The sequence below is a fragment of the Schistocerca serialis genome, chromosome 4 (genome assembly GCF_023864345.2).
Source record: "Schistocerca serialis cubense isolate TAMUIC-IGC-003099 chromosome 4, iqSchSeri2.2, whole genome shotgun sequence".
NCBI lineage: Eukaryota > Metazoa > Arthropoda > Insecta > Orthoptera > Acrididae > Schistocerca > Schistocerca serialis.
Window position 1 is genome coordinate 720,591,856 of NC_064641.1, and position 26,837 is coordinate 720,618,692.

Here is a 26,837-nt window from a genome sequence, read left to right on the forward strand (position 1 = left end):
TTTTTTTTTTTTTTTTTTTTTTTTTTTTTTTGCTTGGAGCAAATGTTGAAATAAGAGGAACGATCTAGGGAATGAAGTTTTGGGTTGGACTGCAGTACCAAATGTGACACTGAAAACGAACCCTGTCTTTCCTTTTGTATTATTTCGCTATGTGTTTGTATACCCCTGTGTATTTGTGTTCTTCTTGTCTTTATGTGTTTATCTGATGAGAGTTATGTTGTAGAATTTTTATAATACTATATTATTTACTTTGTAAGGATGTTTAGACATTATTTACTCTGTTTTGCTTTAATGCTCATGTGTGAAGTTAATGTTTCGAACGTTATTCTGATCTTTTATGTATGTACTTACGTCATAATTCCTGTAACACTGATGTATGTGTTATTTCAATTCTTTTGTAAAGCCTGCATTACCACAAATGTTATCTGTATTGTTATGTTCTTTAATGATGTATTTTGTACCTTTGTAATTGTATTCTTACATTGTAAATTTATAATTGTATAGATGCCAGTTCTTCAAATTAAGTTTCATTTCACTGCACACATTTCTGTCAGTCATAGTATATGCCCAATATGTGAAAAAAAGGACTGTTAGTACTTGCACGTGTGTTGATAATTCAGCAAGGGACTGGTTAACAGCATTGCTGGTTCTAAGGACAATTCCAAAAACTTTGTGAGTGCACAAGTGGTGGTTTATGGACTTGTTATATTCTCCGCAAGACTCTTTGATGGTGATTGTGCACCTGCACAGTCGCAACATATGGCTGCTGGCCGTCTCTACAAGGACTGAAGTGGGTCTGCACCTTTGATGGCCCACCAACACCATCATTTCTACAAGGACTGCAGTGGGTCTGCACCTCTGGTTGCCCACCAATACCATAATCTCTACCAGGACTACAGTGGGTCAGCTCTGTGATGACCCACTTACCAATACTGACTCTGCTGTGGGTTTCCTCTGTTGTGGCCCAATACCTGTCTGCATATCAAGAGTCAGCACTGTCTTTCCGTTGGAAGGACAACACTACTTCTTCAAGACTGCATGGAAATCCATTACTTCCGTGTGCATTTCCTTTACTGCTCAGACTTTGAGAAAAAAAACTGCAATTTTACTGTGATGAATGATCAGGTCTGTCTTGATGGACTGTGAGAAAATTTTACCTTTGACCAACATTGCATCAATAAGTGTGTTCATTTGATTTCTTTGTTATTGTAATTATGAAAATTTTTTTCAAATCTGTATTGGCCACTGCCCAAAACAATTTGTGAAATCTTTTGTGGGGAGCATGGGGGCTATGTAAGTAGGCTGTTTAGGTTTTTATATTGGTAACGCCACGTAGCGCTCTGTATGAAAATCACTGGCTGTGCTGCGTGCAGTCTGTGGCTGGGTAGCATTGTTGTAATACTCGCCATTGCAGTTGTACTTGCACCAGGAATTGGGTCCCTGTGGGCATAGTCCATGTAGTGGTTTCTCGTCAGTCGATAGGTTGTGGTAGTATAGTGCCATTACAGTCTTTTCCATTGCATCAACACTGTGAGTATTTTGTCTTATTGCCAGTCCATAGTCTCTCTGAAATCTGTTGATTACCTCGTCTGTCAATCTTTTAGCTCCACCCAAAGGTTTTCCATCACTGAGTACTTTGCCTTTCATTGTGGTCTTCAGTCGACGCAGCCTTGTTCCCATACGTTTCTGAATGTGACCTATGCACTCCCGTTTAGTAATGGTAACATCATTTCCACAAGGTTTCAGGTCACATACAGCAGCAAAAGACTTCGAATCACCATCACCCAGGAACTGTAGGTATCTGACCTTGTACCACAGAAGAGAGCGACTGAAAATATCTTTCACACCGGAAACTTCCATGGCCCCACTAGACCCACTGTAATTCCTTCGACAGTTTTCTGCATGCTCATCCTTCACTCTTTTAGGACACCTACAGCGCTTGGATTTAATTACAACATCTATAACTTTTGTAGTATCAACACTTGTTGCGTTATTACCCCATCATGTGAAGTGTGCCCGCGCTTTTGCCACGTACCATCTAGTGCGACAGTCAGATCCCGAGGATTCTGAACATCTTGAATATCTTCATTCACCGCCACAGCCTCCTCCACTGCTTCTTTCATGGATTCTTGGGCAATATCTTCAACACAGGATCCAACAAACGAGTTATATTTTGAGAATTTCGTCGGTGGTGGTGGTAGATTCATTACACCACAAAACATTTGAGCAGCAGAGTATGCCTTACCAAGTGACCTTAGAGCATAAACACATCTAATATTTACGCCACAGTACTTGCTTTACTCACTATCTGTTTCACCGTGGCCTATTTCGACATATTCTGAGTTCCAAAATGAAACACTGTAATGACAACAAGTACAATGGAGACAGATTTCTGCTGCAAGTCCTATGTGTCGCTTGACATTTACTGACATACTCAATTTGCAACATTCCTTACACAGTACTGAACTCTCAGTCACCTTTGAGAGCAATGAAATGTTAATTATTTCGTTCATATTATCCTCACTACACTTCTCCAATAAACTGGTGTATTTTTCAGTTGATCCATGCAAACTTCGTGCTTGTGCTAGAGACAGGAGTAGATTTCACTTCATGAATAACCTCACTATTTTCAGAATCATTTCCCAAGGTTGGAGAAATTGCCAACCCTGAATGTATGAGTGTGCATTGGTTAGCTCTGGCGCGGGACTGGACACGAACGAACGAAGTAAAAAACTAAATTACGATTGATTGAGCGTGATAGCATGAATACAAGTTAAATACAATGAAACGAATCTAACAGAGACGATTCAACAAGATTACTGTATTGTGGGTCATACCATTTTATTTTATCAATCATTTTCTCTGTCCCACTATTGCACTGTGAGTCTGACAAATATCTTAATTTACTGTGGAATTGGACAGTGGTGACCCGTAACGTCACGATTAAACATGAGAACCAACAAATAAAACCAGCTACATGTACTACAGTAACGTAGGGTAGAGATTTTGAAAGAAATTCCATGACGTAATATTCTTAACTTGCTGACACAAGTAAGAAATTTGCAGCGATCACTGCGGTAGTTAGTAGATAATAACAGCATTCTAGAATGAGCTGCAAGAAAACAATTACTTTCTATATAGAGGTAACTTACGTTATTCATTTGAAAAAGTAGCATCTCCGTATTCGTCTTTACAAGGTGACTAATGAGTTAGCTAACATGGAAGATTAAATAAGATGCTGACGCAAAGAATTTAGTATTGTTACGTGCAGCCATATTTCCATTACAGGAGTGATATCAAAACTGTTACTGTTTAAAAAGTTTCGATTGTGTTTGTAGCAAATTTCGATCTCAATGGTTCTCTAACGGCGGTAACCCTGTGAAAAGGTGCGTGGGACAAGATTTTCGTTGCGTCAAACAAAATCGTATGTCTATTAGCAAAGCTGCGTTCGATAACAAGATGTTAGTCAAAATTGCCGTATTTAAAGTGGTGTCGGTCTACTGTGCAGTGCTCTGAAATCGTACAGATAGACAGAGCAATGTAACTTCTACTGAATTCACAATGATTCGTATAATCTACAGGAAAATTTGGATTTTGTCAGCAAATAAGTCGTTGAATCAGTGTGTGCAACAAAGATAAAAATATAGAAAATAGTATTTTTACAGCTTTCTGTAGCATTGAGTCTGAAAGTTAAAATTGTAACCAATGATATTCGAATGGAACTTGGTTACGGGAATACGTAGGCGCCAAAGTATACTGTTCTGATATCGACAAAGGCTGAACTGCGACAACCGGCCGCTGTGGCCGAGAGGTTCTAGGCGCTTCAGTCCGGAACCACGCGGCTGCTACGGTCGCAGGTTCGAAACCTGCCTCGGTCATGGATATGTGTGATGTCCTTAGGTTAGTTTGGTTTAAGTAGTTTTAAGTCTAGGGGACTTATGACCTCAGATGTTAAATACCACAGTGCTTAGAACCATTTGAACCATTTTGAACTGCGACAGGCTCCCCGTTGACAGCTTATTTGTAACAGTTCAAAGGAAAATAAGGTCGTTCAAACCTGACGAAGTGGAGTCAATGGTGTCATTGGTTCCTCTGGATGTGTGGCCATCCAGTGTTACGCTGAAGAACAGAAAGGAGGTGAACATAGTTTCGGAAGAGTTGCCTCTATATAGGCATAATATCTAGTACACTACTGGTCATTAACATTGCTACACCAAGAAGAAATGCAGATGATAAACGGGTATTCATTGGACAAATATATTATACTACAACTGACATGTGATTACATTTTCACGCAGTTTGGGTGCATAGATCCTGAGAAATCGGTACACAGAACAACCACCTCTGGCCGTAATAACAGCCTTGATACGGCTTAGATGGCGTGTACAAGTACAGCTGCCCATGCAACTTCAACACGATACCACAGTTCATCAAAAGTAGTGACGGGCGTATTGTGACGAGCCAGTTGCTCGGTCACCATTGACCAGACGTTTTCAGTTGGTGAGAGATCTGGAGAATGTGCTGGCCAGGGCAGCAGTCGAACATTTTCTGTACCCAGAAAGGCCCGTACAGGACCTGCAGCATGCGGTCGTGCATTATCCTGCTGAAATGTAGGATTTCGCAGGGATGGAAAGAAGGGTAGAGCCACAGGTCGTTACATCTGAAATGTAGCGTCCACTGTTCAAAAAGAGGTGACCGAGACGTATAACCAATGGCACCCCATTCCATCACGCCGGGTGATACGCCAGCATGGCGATGACGAATACACGCTTCCAATGTGCGTTCAGTGCGATGTCGCCAAACACGGATGCGACAATCATGATGCTGTAAACAGAACCCGGATTCATCAGAAAAAATGACGTTTTGCCATTCGTGCAGCCAGGTTCGTCGTTGAGTACACCACCGCAAGCGCTCCTGTCTGTGATGCAGTGTCAAGAGTAACCGCAGCCATGGTCTCCGAACTGATAGTCCATGCTGCTGTAAACGTCGTCGAACTGTTCGTACAGATGATTTTTGTTTCGCAAACGTCCCCATCTGTTGACTCAGGAATCGAGACATGGATGCACAATCCGTTACAGCCATGCTGATAAGATGCCTGTCATCTCGACTGCTACTGGTACGAGGCCGTTGGGATCCAGCACGGCGTTCCGTATTATCCTCCTGAACCCACCGATTCCATATTCTGCTAACAGTCATTGGATCTCGACCAACGCGAACAGCAATGTCGCGATACGATAAACCGCAATCGCGATAGGCTACAATTCGACCTTTATCAAAGTCGGAAACGTGATGGTACGCATTTGTCCTCCTTACGCGAGGCATCACAACAACGTTTCATCAGTAAACGCCGGTCAACTGCTGTTCGGTTGGAAACTTTCCTCATGTCAGCACGTTGTAGGTGTCGCCACCGGCGCCAGCCTTGTGTGAATGCTCTGAAAAGCTAATCATTTGCATATCACAGCATCTCCTTCCTGACGGTTGAATTTCGCGTCTGTAGCCAGTCATCTTCGTGGTGTAGTAATTTTAATGGCCAGTAATGTAGATAAATCGCGTGGGCCTGTATAACGTTGTCGACACAGGGAAGCATTCTTCTCCGACCACGTGGAGGATGGTGACTTTTTAGTTGTACACTCTGTAAAATGTGACGTTGTCTAACGACTTGCGGATCCCGCTGTGAGACTGGATATTGTCAGGAGACAGGGCGTGGCAGCGCTGCGGCGGACTATGCGCTACGTGAGTTGTTGAGTCCCTGTGACACCACGTGGACATTGTGAGGCGTTAGGGCCTCGGCAGCCAGACGTGCTGTTGTGGTGGTCGCCTCGTTTCTCCAGAGTCGCCGTCAGGCTGTCGGACCTGGAGAGCAGGGAAGTTGGGGGGGGGGGGGGGGAGAGGGGCAAAGCACGGTGGAAGGAGGGGGGGAGGGGGAGGCGGCGGCAGACAGGTGCGGCCGGCCGGGCGTCTGATTTATCCCCCATTCTGTTGTCTTGTTCGCGGCTTCTTTATGGCAACATTAATTAACATCTCGTGTTATGCTCTGAGCGGGAAGAAAGGTGCGTAATTTTGATTGATCTCTCTCTTCTTCTTAGCCGCCACGCGGCGCGACTGGGGAGCGACCGCCTCGCGCTAACGAAATTAATGGAGGGGCACTGCTTTTGCATGTACGACGTCCGTGGCGGTGTCTGTCCCGCTCAGGAATCGTGACGTTAACTGCGCTCTTTACTCAGGTACAAGCGTTCGTGAAAAATTGCGACACTCAGCAAGAACTGTCTGAACGAATACATACTCGGAGGCGGGCAATTGAAGCTGCGAAGCGGCGGTGGTATTCGCGTGGCTCAACAGCACTCGCTCTCTAGTAAATGTAAAGATCAGTGTTACAGCAAGCTCAGAGAGTGTAGAGACATCAGAAGAGGCTTAAACACGAGAGCAAATGTCAGCGTGACTCTACAATTTTGCGTGTGGAACTGCCGCTCTACCAAAGCTACAGTCCGGTTGTAAATGACGTAGTAAATGGTAGGATTAGTGGTAGTATTCGTAGAATTGGTAGGGAAAGAAACGTAAGTAAATGTGTAAGAAAGAAAATAGGGGCCGTCACTTTCTCTTTGTTTGTTGTTTGCCTTTAATAAGAACTGCACATCATTGAGTGTTGGACTAATGTGTATTTTATAGCCTTATCGGATTTAAATTACATTTTTTAAGCAATAAAAATTGGTAGATCACGTAACTTCCGCACTTTTATGCAACCAAAGCAACTTGTTTTGATGCAAATACGGTTTCCATACTCAAATATATATATATATATTGAAACGTCCTCTTTGAACAATTATACTTGACTGTGCATAATCTGACACTCAATATTTTTAAAGCAACGCAATCTGGCTTTCAATAATCCCTACAAAAGAATGGCCCTAACTAGCATTAACCTATACCTTTCACAAATCACTTACCTCACAAAAATCTTCGATACTCGAACTACTGCAATACAGCGAGCGGCACTACTGCAAGCTAAATAAAAGATTCAAACTACAGAAGGCACTAACTACTGATAGGCATAGTTAGCAAATGAAAGATTTTAATAGAGAACAAACAATGTATTTACCTTAATAGTCATAATATATATAGCAGTTCATGACATCCAGTTTTACAAATTTCAAAACTCCGCCATCTCTCTCCCCACATCCACCACTGCTGGCGGCTCACCTCCAACTGTACAACGCTGCGCGCTGTTAACAGCCAACTGCCCAACACTACAATAGCAGACAACAATGCAAACTAGCCACAGACGGCACACAGCACCGCCAGTGATTTTCAAACAGAGCGCTACGTGGCGTTACCAATAAGAAAACCTAAACAGCCTACTTACATAGCCCCCATGCTCCCCACAAAAAATTTTACAAATTGTTTTGGACAGTGGCCAATAATGATTTGATAAAATTTTTCATAATTACAATAACAAAGAAATCAAATGCACACACTTATCGATACAATGTTGGTCAAAAGCTAAATTTTTCTCACAGTCCATAAAGACAGTCCTGATCGTTCATCACAGTAAAATTGCAGTGATTTTCTCAAAGTCTGAGTAGTAAAAGAAATTGCACATAGAAGTAGTGGATTTCCATGCAGTCTTGAAGAAGTAGTGTTGTCCTTCCAACGGAAAGACAGTGCTGACTCTCGACATGCAGACAGGTAATGGGGCACAACAGAGGAAACCCACAGCAGAGTCATTCGACGTTTTGAAGAATATTGGTAGGTAGGTCATCACAGAGCAGACTCACTATAGTCTTGGTAGAGAGTATGGTATTGGTGGGCCACCAGAGGTGCAGACCCACTGTAGTCCTGGTAGAGATTGTGGTATTGGTGGGCCACCAGAGGTGCAGACCCACTGCAGTCCTTGTAGAAATAATGGTATTGGTGAGTCAGCAAAGGTGTAGACCCACTGTAGTCCTTGTAGAAATAATGGTATTGGTGAGCCAGCAAAGGTGTAGACCTACTGTAGTCCTTGTAGAAGTAATGGTATTGGTGGGTCATCAAAGATGCAGACCCACTGTAGTCCTTGTAGAGATGGCCAGCAGCCATCTGTTGTGACTGTGCAGGTGCACAATCACCATTGAAGAGTCTTGCGGATAATATAGCAAGTCCATAACCACCACTTGTGCACTCACAAAGTTTTTGGAATTGTCCTTAGAACCAGCAATGCTGTTATCCAGTCCCTTGCTGAATTATTAACACACAAGCAAACACTAACAGTCCCTACTTCTCACATATTGTCCATATACTATGACCAACAGAAACGTGTGCAGTGAAATGGAACTTACAAGTTAATAATATGATGAACTGGTGTCAATTACAATTTCATAACATAAGAATACAATTACAAAGGTACAAAATACATCATTAAAGAACATAACAATACAGATAACATTTGTAGTACAAAAGAATTGAAATAACAAATACATCAGTGTTACAGGAATTATGACATGAGTACATACATAAAAGATCAGAATACCTTTCGAAAGATCAACTTCACCCATGAGCATTAACACAGAACAGAATAAATAATATCTAAACATCTTTACAAAGTAAATAACATATTATCAGAAAAATTCTACAGCATAAATCTTATTAGCTAAACACATTAAGACAGGAAAAACACTAATTCACATAGTGTAATAACACAAAAATACAGGACAGAGTTTGTTTTCAGTGTGACATTTGGTACTGCAGTCCACCTCAAAACTTCATTCCAAAAATCTTTCCTCTTATTTCAACATTTGTTTCCACCAAAAAAATTCTATCCAAGCATGCTTTCTGTATTTATATGTTCACACATTCCTTACCTCATTATTTATTTTCCATTATCTTACCTCGTCATTTATTTCCAAAAAAATCCTACCTAAACCTGTTGTCCCTAAACCCTACTTTTTTGGTTCATATCCTCTTTCAAAATACTTTTTTGGCCAAACCATTTTTTATAGCTTCTCAATACATTTCTTCCAATTCATCACAACTTGTTCTCTTATATTGCCTATCCCATCTTAAGCTAACTTAAATCTACTGAGCTCAGATGCTAAACTAAGGGACGAGGCAATGCAGCAGCACAAAACAATTAACACAAACAGCAATGAGAAAAAAATGCAAATTGGCAAAGCAAGCAGCAATACTACAACTAATATAAGGCAATGAGCAGCAAACAAGAAAAATAAATCAGTAGTAAAACTGGCTTATCAGAGTAATGTAAAGTGAAATTTAGTAACACTATGGCTGGCAAACAGCAGCAGCAAATGCAATAACTTATATTTAAACATGACATAGCTCAAGCAGAAAAAATATTACAGTAAAAATGGCCATGTTTAATACCTATGTCAAATCTTAACACTAGGGTGATGCATCACAAAAACTTACTCTCCAAGAAAGTTACGAAGTCATTAAAAAAATTATTTATGCAATTCCTGTGAAGGGAAATGTCTATTTGTGCTCTCTTTTCTAAGAAAGTATATCATAAACGTATTCTTTACTGGGTTTGTAGACAGAAAATAGTGATATTAGTACATTTATTAAATTTTATAATAATCAATGCTGCAGTGCAGCTAGAAACTAGATATTTAACAAAATGAGCAAATATGTACAAAGGAAGGCATGAAACATCATTCAATAGCCATATGGCATTTCATAAGGTAGTAAAAAAAGTCTCTCAACTAGAAAGACAGTAGTCATAACCAGGTGTATAGACATAAAATATTTCTCGTCATTTCATTAGACATTTCAGGAAATATCATAAATTAAGAGCTCCACAGTGTTATATGTATTCAAGTTTGAGCGTGTCGTATTTGCGATGCTTTCTACAAAGGAACGTCAATAGCGAGGATAATGCCCCTTTCTCTTTCACCTGTGCCTCTGAAAGGCACACACTAATGGCTTTTTTCCAGGCAACTGTCACGCAGCTGGGTGCCCACGACTCATTATGTGAAGGTGGTCACTTAACTTTCTTACTGAAATATTTACGACACCAGTTTGTATTACAGTGACAGTCTCATATAAAAAATTTCAGAGGTCGAGAATTTGCCTTGCAAATGTGTAGTAACAAAATCCTATGAATATAACAGTGTTCAAAAAGTTTTCGTCGGCATTGTGATACATTCACGCATTTACACACATTTCACAACTCTTAAAGTACGATTCTTGGTTTCCAACATCCTTTTCCACAAACTAGAGTCCCTAACCACTACTCATTATTCATATACGTATTCGTCGACATTTCTTCAATATTTCATCATAATAAATATGTAGCATAATCAAATTCCTCATATACGGTAGCATCATCTTATTGATCATAAACATATCTCAACAGCATAATACACATCGTCATCGTAAAAATAACATCATAACACCTCAGTCAAATCTCAAAAACGTCGTAGCTTTCTGCAATAATTTCAAAACCTAAAAAAAGTTCTCTGCTCATTTAAATAGTGTCATCTAACTCAAATGTACCTCAAAAATCGTGACCCCATACCAAATATATCATTCAAAGCCCTCATAGTATCACAATGGTTCCGAAAAAATATGAACAGTTCACAAAGTACAGACAAAATACAATTACATAAGTGTGAAGTTATCATCTGTGTAATTGTGTAAACATGTGTCACTGATGTAGTAAAAAATGTTTGTTTCTCTGTTAAATAATCAGATAGCTGTGTAATTTCTGTGTTAGAGAAATATGGTACCGATGTGTAAAGTTGTATAAGCAAATAGCATATTCGCTAGGGCTCCTTGTGCTTGCCAACCACATGGTACACAAAGTAGGTGCGTACCCCCTTAGGATTAATGTAATTATACCCTCAGGTGTTACAGATTACAGCAATGGAATGAAATGTATCACAGAAAACCTTTGTATCATTGTACTTCAAATATCTTTAAAAATAAATGATTTAAGTACAAAATTAATCACTCAAATACGTGTCCTGTAGCGCTAAATGTGCGTCTTGCTGTAAGATAATCTCTGTGGAAGTGTCGCAGTTATTGTCCTCTGAAAGCTAAGTTCTGCAGAAGCCAATGTACTTACCTCATGATAAACAAAAGTGAAATGCTTTGCGTATAGATATCTTAGTTATTACGCTTATTGCCGTGATGAAGAAAGTACTGTGCTGTAACGTATTGTTGTGCTACGGAAAAGGCAGTCTCATTGTAGCTATACCACAAAAGTTACTACTAAAACATGTTTTACTTTCCAGAATAATACAAAAACTGTGCAGATATAATACAGAAACACTGCAAAAGCAACATTGTAAATTGTCACTCATTAGTAACATCGTGATAAAATCGTGTAGCTGTCACATAAACTAACCACTGTGTCATCTGGTATCTCACTGAAAGTACTTTAAATCCAGAATGTAATTTCAAGTAAACCAAAATGTTGCATTACACTCTCATTAGCAGTACCAGTATATGTTCTAAGTATGTAAGCCTTATAGTCATTACGTAATCGTGCAACTAACAAGCAGGAATGTACACACACAATAACACTGTGACATCTGTTCACTATAACAATGCATTCGTAATTTCTGTTTAAATAAATTCTCTTGGTTCTTGATTGGATATTTAACTTCAAACATTGTTGCGTGGTAACAGTTTCTAAGTCTGAAATGCATACTAGAAATGTGAAGTGAAAAGTTTTATGGCAAAGACAAAGTTAAAACGCAGATTATCTTTCAATAAACGGTTTTACATGTGAAATGTGGTGTAAACCTTTACTCTTCCTAGTACGCAGAGTTTCAACTTCAACGCAATTATCATGTGGTATACGTCGGTAAGGAATGCTAAAATATTTCTCAAGGTTAGCGTCTATGTTAGTTTTCCCTGAGCCAGCCGGTGCACGTGGCTGCCTGCGGTGCGAGTCATTGTCTGTCTCTTTGTTGGCGTGCGTCGTTTTTGGGATTAGTAGACCTAACTTCTACAAATTCACCTTGTCGAGAGTGCCCTGCTCTGTTTGAATCCCGCCAGTTCTGATGGAATTCAGGTCTGTCGTTTTGTCGATAGTTTACATAGTTTCTTGTTTGTCGGTCATGTGGTGGAGAATTTCTCCCGGAATCGTAACTGCGCGATGAACGGTTGCGTCTGAAGTTATTCTGTCTCCCTTGATAATAATTATTTTTGTTCCCATATTGTCTGTTTCTATGGTAATCTCTGTCATATTCATTACTACGGAAATGTGATCTTTCTCTGTAACTATTATTACTCTGCCAGTTGTTGTCTTATGGGTGGTGTCTGTTTTGGTCACGATTTGCGTTTAAGAATAGACTTGTCGTGGCCAGTTGTTGTTTCTGTCGTCACGGAATTGCGACGGATGTGACCTGTAATTGTTATGTTCCTGTTTTCGCGTTCCGAGATTGTCAGTGTCAATTTATAATTCTTGTAAGAGTCCCTGAAAAGCTTCAATGTCGTCTTTGCAACGTCCTGCCAAAATAATATGTCGTAAATGTTCAGGCAATTTCACTAAGCAAATCCGGATGAATTCTGAAGGGCTGTATGGGTTTGAAAGATGTTGATTCTTATGCAACATATCTTCAAAATATTTGACAAGACTGGAAAATTCAGATTGTTCAAAGTGTTTCAGCATCATGATGCTATATTTTACTCGGTCTTGTGTAGCTTGAGACCAATATGCTGAGAGGAAGGCATGGTAAAATTCTCCTTCACTGTGACAATCGTGAATGACCGATCGCATTCTTACAGCTGGTTCATTCTGTAAGTAGCCACACATAAATTCTAACCTGCGCTCCAATGACCAGTTGGGAGGAAAACAATGAGAGAATTGATGAAGCCATGCTCGTGGATGAATGTCGTTGCCAGAATTCTTAAAGGTTTTCAATTTACGTGTAGTAATGAACAGCTTATAGTCAAAATCATCGTGTCGGCGAGTCGCACATCGCTCATTGTTACGTCGTTTCGGCGGTTCCATCTCAAACTTCGGTGCACCTTGCCAATTTCTTTCATAATTTCCGAAATGTGCTGTGTTATTATTTTGTGGCTGTTTCGTATTTCTATGTCCCTCTTCCCGTATTGGGGCGCGAGTGTCCTCTGAAATATGTAATTCTTGTGTTACCTGTGTCAGCTGATCTTGTACTTCCCGGATTTCTCTTTGGTGTTACGTATTAATTTGATTCTGATTTTGTTTGAATTTGCTAATTTGTTCGCACCCTTCTGTGTCGGTGAAGGCTACAGGTCTTGTGTCATTCAGATCATCATCTACCTTCGTAGATAAATTATTTAGCTGATCCGAAAGTTCAACTACTTTCTCTGATAATGAACTAATTTCCTCCATGGGTCTTTCTGAACCAATTTTCAGAGTATCTACTGTGTCCTTTAAGTTTTCCTGAGCTTTTGCAAGTTGCGTAACCGAATCGGTAGACGCAACTGAGTCAATTTTAGGTTGCAAGGTCTCATGATTTTCATGAACAATAGTTCGCAGTTCTTTTAAGGCTGCTTCGTGATTCTGTAACGCATTTTCATGCCGCGAAAAAATAGGTTGAAAATGCTCACAAATTTGTGTTTTTACGTCATTACAGACTTTTTGACATTTCGCTTCGATTTTATGTAACTCAGTAGTTAAATCTTCACGTGTCTGTTCAAGCGTGGTGTCTAACTTCCGAAGATTTTGTTCCATTGTGTCTAACTTTCGAAGATTTTGTTCCATTATGCCAACCTATTGAAGCTTTTGCTGTGTTTGTCCCATTTGTTGTATTAATTGCAATAATAATGTATTAGTGTCTGGAATGTGTTCCTCTATGCTTTTCGGCAGTGCATTTGCACCGGCAACATTCACATTTTAACAAGCAGAAAGTGTGTCTTGGCGTATTTGAGAAAACGGTGAGGACCCAATACCTGAATCTACAGTATTTGCGAGATTGTGTCCTGTCATTTCGGATTCCTGAGGCGAGCTATTGCCGACCGATCGATCGATAATGCTTCCCTGTTCACTAATTGTTTCACTGTCTACGCCATTATTTGCCGCCCGCTCCATTTCCCTATGCCCAATTACCAAATCACTAGTTTGAGCATTAGTTAATTCATTACACAGTGGCGATAACACACTGCTTTCGTCGTCACTGTCACTTCTCAGTTTACTTTGGAGCCTAGTATTACGTTTTTCACACGCCATTATTGTCACAATATTTCACACGACAACACAGTAAAGCACAATTTTAAGAGCAAAATAAGAAAACACATTAACATAGCACTGAAAATAATATCTAGTTAATTGCAAGCGCAGCTGCGAAATACTTGGTGGAAATCTACATGCATGCCACAACAATAATGAAAGACTGCAACTACAAAGGAGATTCTCTCTACAATTACGCGCTAGCAATAAACAATAGCTACACTAATTACACAAACTACAAGAAAAATATCAGAATATTCCAGTGAGGAATCCTCGGCTAAGCGTCGACATATGAAACGTCCCCTTAGAAAAATTACATATGACTGTGCTTAATCTGACACTCAATATTTTTAGCGCAACGCAATCTGACTTTCAATAATCCCTACAAAGGAATGGCCCTGACTAACATTAACCTACACCTTTCACAAATCACTTACCTCACAAAAATCTTCGTTACTCGAACTACTGCAATACAGCGAGCGCCACTACTGCCAGCTAAATAAAAGATTCAAACTACAGAAGGCACTAACTACTGATAGGGATAGTTATCAAATGAAAGATATTAATAGAGAACAAACAATGTATTTACCTCAATAGTTATAATATATGTAGCAGTTCATGACAAATTACAAAACTCCGCCATCTCTCTCCCCACATCCACCACTGCTGGCGGCCCACCTCCAACTGTGCAACGCTACGCGCTGTTAACAGCCAACTGCCCAACACTACAATAGCAGACAACAGTGCAAACTAGCCACAGACGGCACACAGCACAGCCAGTGATTTTCATACAGAGCGCTACGTGGCGTTACCAATAAGAAAACCTAAACAGCCTACTTACAATATATATATATATATATATATATATATATATATATATATATATATATATAATTTTGGTACTTGTACTCAATAGGACGTTCTTTTTCATAATCGAAAGCAAGAGCTTCCTGTTATTATTGATAAATAATGCGAAACTTGTTTATGAATAACCGAAACAATATTTATCTAAGTTCCATGATGTACTGCGGCAATGTTTGATATATTTTTGTTTTGAGATCCTTTTTATATTATATTATTGTTGAGGTAATTATGTTTTCTAGGGTTATATGGTAAACCAGTATTTTTTTTAAAAATTTTACTACAACATCCTCTGTTTCACGTTAAATATCAACAGTTTCAGTGTTGCTATAAACATTGTTTATTTGTATGTAACAGACAGGAGGATAACTACGTCGAGCAAAAATGTTTCGTAGGTAACCCGGCCTTTATATAGCCTCACTCAGTTTCTGGACACTTCACCACATTCGGGTTTTAGGGGAGCTAGTAAGACACTGATCACATACGTAAAGAAACAGATCGTTATGAGATAACGCCCGATATACAGGGTCGTCCACTGATCGTGACCAGCCCAAATATCTCACGAAATAAGCGTCAAACGAAAAATCTACAAAGAACGAAACTCGTCTAGCTTGAAGGCAGATGGCGCTATGGTTGGCCCGCTAGATGGCGCTAGATTGTAGACCAAACGGATATCAACAGCGTTTTTTAAAATAGGTACCCCCATTTTTATTACGTATTCGTGTAGTACGTAAAGAAATATGAATGTTTTAGTTGGACCACTTTTTCACTTTGTGATGGATGGCGTTGTAATAGTCACAAACGTATAAGTACGCTACAAACATATGGCTCACAATTTTAGACGAGCAGTTGGTAACAGGTAGGTTTATTAAATTGAAACAGAGAACGTAGGTACGTTTGAACATTTAATTTCGGTTGTTCCAATGTGATACATGTACCTTTGTGAACTTATCATTTCTGAGAACGCTTGCTGTTACAGAGTGATTACCAGTACATACCACATTAATGCAATAAATGCTCAAAATGATGTCCGTCAAGCTAAATGCATTTGGCAATACGTGTAACGATATTCCTCTCAACAGCGAGTAGTTCGCCTTCCGTAATGATCACACATGGATTGAAAATGCGCTGACGCATATTGTCGAGCGTTGTCGGTGGATCACGATAAGAAATATCCTTCAATTTCCCCCCCAGAGAAAGAAATCCGGAGACGTCAGATCCGGTGAACGTGCAGGCCATGGTATGGTGCTTCGACGACCAATCCAGCTGTCATCTAATATGCTATTCAGTACCGCTTCAACCGCCCGTGAGCTATATGCGGAACATCCATCATGTTGGAAGTACATCGGCATTCTGTCATGCAGTGAAACATCTTGTAGTTACATCGGTAAAACATTACGTAGGAAATCAGCATACATTGCACCATTTAGACTGCCATCGATAAAATGGGGGCCAATTATCCTTCCTCCCATAATGCCGCACCATACATTAACCCGCCAGGATGCTGATGTTCCACTTGTCGCAGCCATCGTAGATTTACCGTTGCCCAGTAGTGCATATTATGCCGGTTCACGTCACCGCTGTTGGTGAATGACGCTTCGTCGCTAAATAGAACGCGTGCAAAAAATCTGTCATCGTCCCGTAATTTCTCTTGTGCCCAGTGGGAGAACTTTACACGACATTCAAAGTCGTCGCCATGCAATTCCTGGTGCATAGAAATATGGTACGGGTGCAATCGATGTTGATGTAGCATTCTTAACACCGACGTTTTATTTCTCGCGCAATTTGTCTGCTACTGGTGTGCGATTAGCCGCGACAGCAGCTAAAACACGTACTTGGGCATCATCATTTGTTGCAGGTCGTGACTGACGTTTTACATGTGGCTGAACACTTCCTGTTTCCTTAAATAACGTAACTATCCGGCGAACGGTCCGGACACTTGGATGATTTCGTCCAGGATACCGAGCAGCATACATAGAACACGCCCGTTGGGCATTTTGATCACAATAGCCACACATCAACACGATACCGACCTTTTCCGCAATTGGTAAACGGTCCATTTTAACACGGGTAATGTATCACGAAGCAAATACCGTCCACACTGGCGGAATGTTACGCGATACCACGTACTTATACGTTTGTGACTATTACAACGCCATCTATCACAAAGCGAAAAAAGTGGTTCAACTAAAACATCCATGTTTCTTTACGTACTACACGAATATGTAATAAAAATGGGGGTACTTATTTTTAAAAAACCGGTGTTGATATCCGTTTGATCTACAATCTAGGGCCATCTAGCGGGCCAACCACAGCGCTATCTGCCTTCAAGCTAGACGAGTTTCGTTCTTTGTAGTTTTTTCGTTTGATGCTTATTTCGTGAGATATTTGGCCCGGCCACTATTAGTGGACCATCCTGTATAAGCAAAACACTACTGTACAATTACTGTGGGCACAATCTTAAGTGGGCAAAGCAACAAGGAAAAGTAGTGTAGTTTACGTTTACTTATGGTAGTCTACTGTAGCTGAGGGAGATTTACAACTCTATCAGCGTAGGATTTTTAATTCCCACGAGGGAGTGTTACAGGTCTATTACTGCTCATAAAATACAGTTGCTTTAAAAAAAGTGTCACACGTTTCTACATGAGGAAGTACTGGTCCAAACCAGTAGAAAAGTCCTATAATTATATGTCTGGAAACTACTGTGAAGTGCCAAAGAAACTGGTGTAAGCATGCGTATTCAAATACAGAGATATGTAAACAGGCGGAATACGGAGCTGCGGCCGGCAACGTCTGTATAAGACAACAACTGTCTGGTGCAGGTGTTAGATTGTTTACTGCTGCTATAACGGCAGCTTATCACTATTCAAGTGAGTTTCAGCGTGGTGTTGTAGTTCGCGCACGAGCAATGGGACACAGCGTCACCGAGGTAGCGATGAAGTGGGGATTTTCCCGTACGACCATTTCAAGAGTGTATCCTAATATCCGAAATCCAGTAAAACGTCATATCTCCAACATGGCTGTGATTGGAAAAAGATCCTGCAAGAGCGAGGCTAACGAAGACTGAAGAGAGTCGTTCAACTTTACAGAAGTGCAACTCTTCCGCAAATTGGTGCATATTTTAATGCTGAGCCGTCAACAATTGCCAGTGTGCGAACCATTCAACGAAACATTATCGATATGGGCTTTCGGAGCCGAAGGTCCACTCGTGTACCCTTGATAACTGCACGACACAAAGCTTTACGCCTCGGCTCTGCCCGTCGACACCGACAAAGGGCTGTTGATGACTGGAAACATGTTGCTTGCTCGGACAAGTCTCTTTTCAAATTATGTCGAGCGCTTAAACGTGTACGGGTATGGAGACAACCTCATGATTCCATTCACGCTGGTGGAGGCTCTGTAATGGTGTGGGGCGTGTGCATTCGGAGTGATATGAGACCCCGATACGTCTACACACGACCCTGACAGGTGACACGTACGTAAACACCCAGTTTGATCACCTTCATTCATTTACGTCCATTGTGCATTCCGACGGACGAGGACAATTCCAGCAGGGCAATTCTACACTCCATATCTCCTGAACTGCAGCAGAGTGGGTCCAGGAACACTCTCGTGGATTTAAACACTTCCGATGGCCACGAAACTTCCCAGACATGAACATTATTGAGCACATCTGGGATGCCTTGCAACGTATTGTTCAGAAGAGATCTCTACCCCTTCGTACTCTTGCGGATTTAAGGAGAGCCCTGCAGGATTCATTGTGTCATTTCCCTCCAGCACTACTTCAGATATTAATCGAGTCCGTGCCATGTCGTGTTGCGGCAATTCTGCGAGCTCGCGGGGCGAACACGATATTAGGCAGGTGTACCAATTGTTCTGGCTATAGAGTGTAATATCCCCCAAGATAAGAGCCATTTTACTTGTGAAGAGTAATGAACAGTATTCAGTGGCAGAGGTGGCAGGATTTACATGAGATGGCAAACTACTACTCGTACAATACGCACGTGTGGGTAGATGGAATTGCTCGAGAAATCGTGGAGGTGAGGCACCAGGGTCGCTTCAGTAGATATGTATGTTCAGGAATCGTGGGTGACAGCGTTCTAGGGCAATACACTTACCAAACAGATTACCAACTGCTGTTTGTCACCAACTGATGCGCGATGAGATATCCGCACTGTTGGAGAACATTGCACTTGCAAAAAGACAACGGCTGTGATGTATGCACAACGGGACATGAACTCTTTTTCCACGGATCATGCTGTAATACCTGACCGCAACTGTCATAGGCGATGGAGTAGTCGAGGAGGTCCTGTAGCATGGTATACACGTTTGCTGCAGCTGAATCCGTTAGCTCTCTGGCTATGAGGACATTAAAAGGAATTGGTGGATGCCCAACACATGGACAATACGCAGACGTTATAATACCGTCTCACCAAAGCATGCAACGCAGTCCGGATGGACTCAGATGTATTTGAAAAGTGCGCGATCACCGCGAAGAAGGACTTAAAGGTATGTGAGGACGTACGGTAATCACACAAACACTGCCTGTAGTGTCTACATCTACGAAATAGATAGATGGAAATGAGAAAACAGATTGTTCCACACATCAACCGGTGTCCGTTATTATAGAAATTTTTCTTCTAGTTTTGATAAACACTACACCTTGTTGAAGTATGTTGTATATAACTGAGGTATTGGTAAATGCCGGAAGCTCCTTGAGACTGGTCGCAAGAGATGCCGTTCTATATTCAGGGTGATTCTTGCCAACTTCTGAAAACCCCTAAAACTAAGCAGATGACGTTGAGACGAGTAATTTGGTATAGGACACATGGGATCCCAAATGTTGGGAAATAGCCCAAATGTGCATGGCACATGTTGAAGATGTGACGTCATTAGATGACTTACCTCGCCGAATGTGCAGCCGTTGGGCTTGTCGATTCTACCCTCACCAGTCGAGGACAGTGCTATTCGTCGCTGTGACAGGTTACTCTGTTTTCGTTATCCGATGTGGCGCAGTAGTAATCCAATACTACGATGAATCGGTTTATAACTACGAAAAGAGAGTAGCCCAGCGCCGCAATGTATAGCACTGCACCCTACCATGAAAGTAGGATCGACAAACCCAATCTCTGCACGTGCGGCGAAGTACGTCATCTGGTGAAGTCACATGTTGACATCCACTTTAGCAGTATTTCCCGATATTTGCAACCTCTTGTATTTTATATCAAATCACTCGCCCTGGGGTTTTTGAACGTTAATAACAATCACCCTGTGGAGAACTCACAAACTTAAACTATTGTAGTGATATACAAAGACACGTCTTCCAGCAGGGGGGATAGTAACCCACAGGAAGTGCAGGTACGTCTCGCCAGTGAGGCGCTGAGGCGTTGTGAAGGGACAGCTGGCCCCAAGAGACGGTCGTCAATAACCCCCACGGAACTGGTGCCGATAGTTCGCTACCACCATACATTGGGGATTCTCCACAGCCCACAGCTAGGTGTTGTTAAGGTAGCCTCATCCGTGTGTAGGATGGATGATAGAAATCCCGGTACCGTAGTGGCCCGTGCGACGAGCCAGCGACAAAACCGTCACCGCAGCGGCAAGTTCGTAGGTAATGAAGCCTGCACACGTTGTAAGTCATTACGGACAGTGGGAATTGTGGAGAACGTTCCACACGGCCTTCTGGTTTAAATCACGCTGGCAGGCCATCTACCATGTGCTGATAATGTACTCACTACGGGATATTCCTACACTGGAAGGCATTTCCAGCCATGACATTCTTGGCTCCTCATCCTCTCTGTGGTGTCACCGCCAGACACCACACTTGCTAGGTGGTAGCTTTAAATCGGCCGCGGTCCATTAGTACATGTCGGACCCGCGTGTCGCCACTGTCAGGGATCGCAGACCGAGCGCCACCACAAGGCAGGTCTCGAGATACGGACTAGCACTCGCCCCAGTTGTACGGACGACTTTGCTAGCGACTAAATGGACGAAGCATTGCTCATTAGCCGAGCCAATAGTTAGATTAGCCTTCAGCTAAGTCAATGGCTACGACCTAGCAAGGCGCCATTAGTAACATTGCATGTATCTAAAGAGTCTCACTTGTATCGCCACAATCTCCAGATGTACCAAAAGGATGGATTAAGTATTCCAGAAGCTACGTACTTTTCTTTATAGCATTCATTACGTATCCTGTTTCAGACCTCACGCCATCCTGCTTTAGCTTAGCGCGTGCCTTTCGGCTTCCTCTCATTGTGTCTAGGCTGTCTTGTCTAGACACAACACTCTCAGTGCTCCTTTCCTGCAATTTGAGTTCGTTTAGTAAAATCACCCCCTGCAAGAACTTAACATTGGTTAGCCTCAAACAGACCCCTAGCGGGAGTTTCACAGAAATGTCGACTCAGCCATCGACCAAGATTTATTTATGGTAACATTTTTTAAATTTTATACAATTAAGTTAGCATTTATTTAGTTTATCAATATAATGTCGTTATACGTCTACTTGTATAATGTTTCTTACTGGAATAGTGCTTATGATAAAGACTTGTCAGTCGATATCGCTTTGACTGAAATTGACATCATTGTTAAACAAAAACATAAACATATCGTAACAGCATTCAGCCACAGGAACCTTAAAAGCTGCTACATCACCTGCCCAACGTGCCACTGGCTGGCAGTATTGGAGTAAAAAACACACACACACACACACACACACACACACACACACACACACACACACACACAAAGACCTCAACGCCCCAGGAAGAAGTTTCACACAAATTCGTCACAAACTGATATGCGTACAGGCGTCAACAGAGAATGCAAAAGTAAATTTTGGCGGCTGATGGATGAACTTGTGATATTGCAGCGTAATATCACTGCCCAGCTGGCAAGGACAGTAAACGGGGCACCTGTCGATATTAGGACATAAAGTCGTTGCAAATTTCATTCAATATACTCAGATGGACAGTAACTGTGCCTAGCAGACGGATCGTGAAGAATATGCGCAGATATCAGTATTTGAGAGAGGACGTGTATTTGGGCTGAAGGAAGCCTGTTGGAGTAATCAGTGAATAGCTCGACATTTAAATAGGGCCATGATGGTGTTAGCATAATGTGAGAGAACCATGGCCGAACTCACCGTCAAGAAGGGAGCGGACGACTTAGAGGGACTACAGAATATGAAGACAGACCAGTCATCAGACAGACACTCTTAGCCCCAGATTCATCATTGTCATCGGATGGGTCTTTCAGGAGGACTATTAATAGGTAAAAAGGGCTGAGCTCACGGCCCCTTGCGCTGACTACCATTGACCTCTGTACACCAACGAGCCCAACTGCAGTGATGTCGGGCACATCCAGTCTGAAATCTCATTCACTGAGTAGAATGGTCTTCAGTGATGAGTTCCACTTCGAACTGAGCCACAATGACCAGCGAAGACGTGTTTGGAGACACCCTGGACATTAGAAAATTGCAGCGAATTGCAGGAAGATCTGCAGCGAATAGGCACTTGGTGCAGGGAATGGCAACTGACCATTAACATAGACAAATGTAATGTACTGCGAATACATAGAAAGAAGGATCGTTTATTGTATGATTATATGACAGAGGAACAAACACTGGTAGCAGTTACTTCTGTAAAATATCTGGGAGTATGCGTGCGGAACGATTTGAAATGGAATGATCATATAAAATTAATTGTTGGTAAGGGGGAGCCAGGTTGAGATTCATTAGGAGAGTCCTTAGAATATGTAGTACATCAACAAAGGTTCAAATAGTTCAAAAGGCTCTGAGCAATATGGGACTTAACATCTATTGTCATCAGTCCCCTAGAACTTAGAACTACTTAAACCTAACTAACCTAAGGACAGCACACAACACCCACTCTTCACGAGGCAGAGAAAATACCTAACCCCGCCGGGAATCGAATCCGGGAACCTGGGCGTGGGAAGCGAGAACGCCACCGCACTACCACGAGCTGCGGACCATCAACAAAAGAGGTGGCTTACAAAACACTCGTTCGACCTATACTTGAGTATTGCTCATCAGTGTGGGATCCGTACCAGGTCGGTTGACGGAGGAGATAGAGAAGATCCAAAGAAGAGCGGCGCGTTTCGTCACAGGGTTATTTGGTAAGCGCGATAGCGTTACGGAGATGTTTAGCAAACTCAAGTGGCAGACTCTGCAAGAGAGGCTCTCTGCATCGCGGTGCAGCTTGCTGTCCAGGTTTCGAGAGGGTGCGTTTCTGGATGAGGTATCGAATATATTGCTTCCCCCTACTTATACCTCCCGAGGAGATCACGAATGTAAAATAAGAGAGATTAGAGCGCGCACGGAGGCTTTCCGGCAGTCGTTCTTCCCGCGAACCATACGCGACAGGAACAGGAAAGGGAGGTAATGACAGTGGCACGTAAAGTGCCCTGCGCCACACACCGTTGGGTGGCTTGCGAAGTATAAATGTAGATGTAGATGTAGATACCAAACTGATTGTGGCCCGCCATACGGCCCGACAGCCAGGGTTAATGGTCTACGGTGGCATTCCATTTTATAGTAGGACCCCTTTGGTTGTCATCTGCAACACCCCTACAGCACAGCGCTACGTCGACGATATTCTACGCCTCGTTTTGTTGCCATTAACGACAAGACATCCTACGTTCACACTGCAGTAAGACAATGCCCGTGCGCACATGGCGAAGTTTGTACTGCTTGTCTCAGTGCCTGCCGAACACTATCTTGGGCAGCAAGCTTGCCGGATCTCCGTGCAATTCAGAACGTGTGCAGCATTATGGGCAGCGCCCTCCAGCAAGATCGGAATTTCTAACGCGACAACTGGTCATAACTTTGCTCGATACCCATCAGGAGGACATCCAAAAAGTTTATCAATTAATGCCAAGCCGGACAACTGCTTGCATAAGGGCCAGAGGTGGACCGTTGCGTTATTGACTTGCTAAATTTGTGAAGCTCTTTCTCTTGAACAAATCATACTATTCTGAAACTGAAACGATTTATTTTTCTGTAAATCTACATCACAGCAACCAATTTACTTAAGCCGGGTTAATTCTTTCGTAGTGCGTCGTTGCGTCGTTTTCTATTCTGAAACTGTAAAGATTTATTTCTCTGTAAATGTACATCATAGTTACCGATTTCCTCAAGTTAGATTAATTCCTTCGTGGTGCGTCGTTTTCTTTGTCTTTGTGTATAGGCAGTTGCAGATCTCTAGACCTGTAATGTCGACTTTAGAAGCAGAAACCGCTTTTATTCCTTCAAAGCCGGCCGGAGTGGCCGAGCGGTTAAAGGCGCTACAGTCTGGAACGGTACGACCCCTGCGGTCGCAGGTTCGAATCCTGCCTCGGGCATGGATGTGTGTGATGTCCTTAGGTTAGTTAGGTTTAAGTAGTTCTAAGTTCTAGGGGACTTATGACCACAGCAGTTGAGTCCCATAGTGCTCAGAGCCATTCCTTCAAATAGACGTCTTTACGTGACTGACAGAACTGCGTTCTGGTCTTCTCACCAAGGTAAATTCAAAAATGTTCAAATTTGTGTAAATTCCCAGCGGACTAAACTGCTGACGTTATCGGTCCCTAGATTTACACATGTAAGTAGGCTGTTTAGGTTTTTATGTTGGTAACGCCACGTAGCGCTCTGTATGAAAATCACTGGCTGTGCTGTGTGCAGTCTGTGACTGGTTTGCATTGTTGGAATATTCGCTATTTTAGTGTTGGGCAGTTGGATGTGAACAGCGCGTAGTGTTGGGCAGTTGGAGATGAGCCACCAGCAGTGGTGGATGTGGAGAGATGGCGGAGTTTTGATATATATAATGACTTTTGAACACTATTAAGGTAAATACATTGTTTGTTCTCTATCAAAATCTTTCATTTGCTAACTATGCCTATCAGTAGTTAGTGCCTTCAGTAGTTAGAATCTTTTATTTAGCTCGCAGTATTGGCGCTCGCTGTATTGCAGTAGTTCAAGCAACGAAGATTTTTGTGTGGTAAGTGATTCATGAAAGGTATAGGTCATTGTTAGTCAGGGCCATTCTTATGGAAAGTCAGATCGCGTTGCGCTAAAAATATTGTGTGTCAGTTTAGTGTTGATCAGGATAAGTAAAGAGCGAAATGTCTGAGTATGTTCAGTTCTGCTCAGCTGTTTGAAAACCAAATAACGTAAGTGGTATCCAAGCACAGTAATTTATAAATTTTTCTAAGGGGATGTTTCGCATTCTACTTAAACTAACTAATGCTAAGAACAACACACACACACCCATGCCCGAGGGATGACTCGAATCTCCGGCGGGAGGGGAGGTAAATTCCTTGACGGCAGGCTGTTCCGAAGTTCTAACACACACACATCTCTTGTCGAGCTGTGTGCCACTCACAGTTAAGAATGTCTATTTGTCTCCCAGATAACAAGCAAAATCACACTGTAGAAAATAAAGACATATTTGTAATGCACTACACTGCCAAATACAGTATCTGTCAATTAATGCACGGCGAGAATGACTGATACATCCATCGATATTTTCCACGGAAGACCACTTGCTGCCGCGTGGCGGACACGATTTCTCTGCTGATGACCTCATCGAATGCCGCCCGAAAATGACTGGTTTCGTCAGTCGAGTCGCGTGTCCGAGATGGAGCCCCACCGATAATAAATAACTGTGTTATTTATAAATCCATCACGGAATTACCTCTGGGGAGCCCTTCCTAACCCGGCGGCAGAGAGCGTGCGGCGACGAAAATAAAAGGCTTCGCCGAGGTTAATTAATAGTGAGACTTAATTACGGCGGCGCCGTCAGGCAATCTGGCAATTGAGACGCAGTGGCCGCGCAAGAGGCGCGGGGTCACGCGGCCGGTTGCGCCACTAATGGCGCGGAGGCTGTGCCGGCCTGAAGATGTGGCCACTCGTCAGGGCCGAAACGAACGCCACACTGCCTAATGCTACAGTGTGGCTATGTTCCTCTTAACGTCTCCTGCGATTTGTTGCCCGCTGCCGAATAAAGGTCACTTCCAGACTGTTGTAAAATTGTAATAGCCACATCGAAAAAATCAAGCTGCGACCATGAAAGTAGGTCATTGTGATTGCTCTTCTTTATAAGTTCACTCTACAGTCTGATTTTTTCCCAATAGAGGATGAGTTAGTGGCTACCCTGTTGCAGAATTCGGCACTTGGCGAATTCAGAAAACGTTAGACCTCGAATATCATGTCTTCATTATTCTCAAAATTCCTCCTGCACGCTGATTTCTTCATCTGAAGAAAGAAGAAGAATTAAGCGGGCCCCACTGAAAGGACTCTGTTATTTTCGTATCTCCTTTCCTAATTTTATCTTCCCTCGACGCATTACTGCTAGCCACATTTTTACCCTATCACGTGTTTGAAGGAGAATTTTCTGCTGGCTAGTTGATTTTGTTTTATTTGCTGTTCACTTGTGGGAATCACAGCCTTAGTACTTTTTCATACACCAGGTGCCACTCGAGGCATCTGCATGAGATATGGTGACATAGCCACAAGTTGGAAGAATTTACTTTTCTTTCTTTGGGAGACAGGAAAAGTTCGTTGAACTTTCTTTATGCCTGGCTAGACGGAACAAGTCTCAACTGCAGAAGCCAGCCTTCAAGTCATTTTCAAAACCACCTCATTTGACTGGCAGTGTAGTATCCCACACAGAGCTTTCTAGAACTTTCTGGAACCTTTCATTGTCCTTGGAGCAATGGCCTCCTGCGGTTCTTCAGCCAACATGGTTGGCTAAGCGACCAACGCTTTTAAACCGACGCTAGGGATTGACAGTTGTGGTCCCTCCGCGGAGATGTGATGCAGAATAGTGTG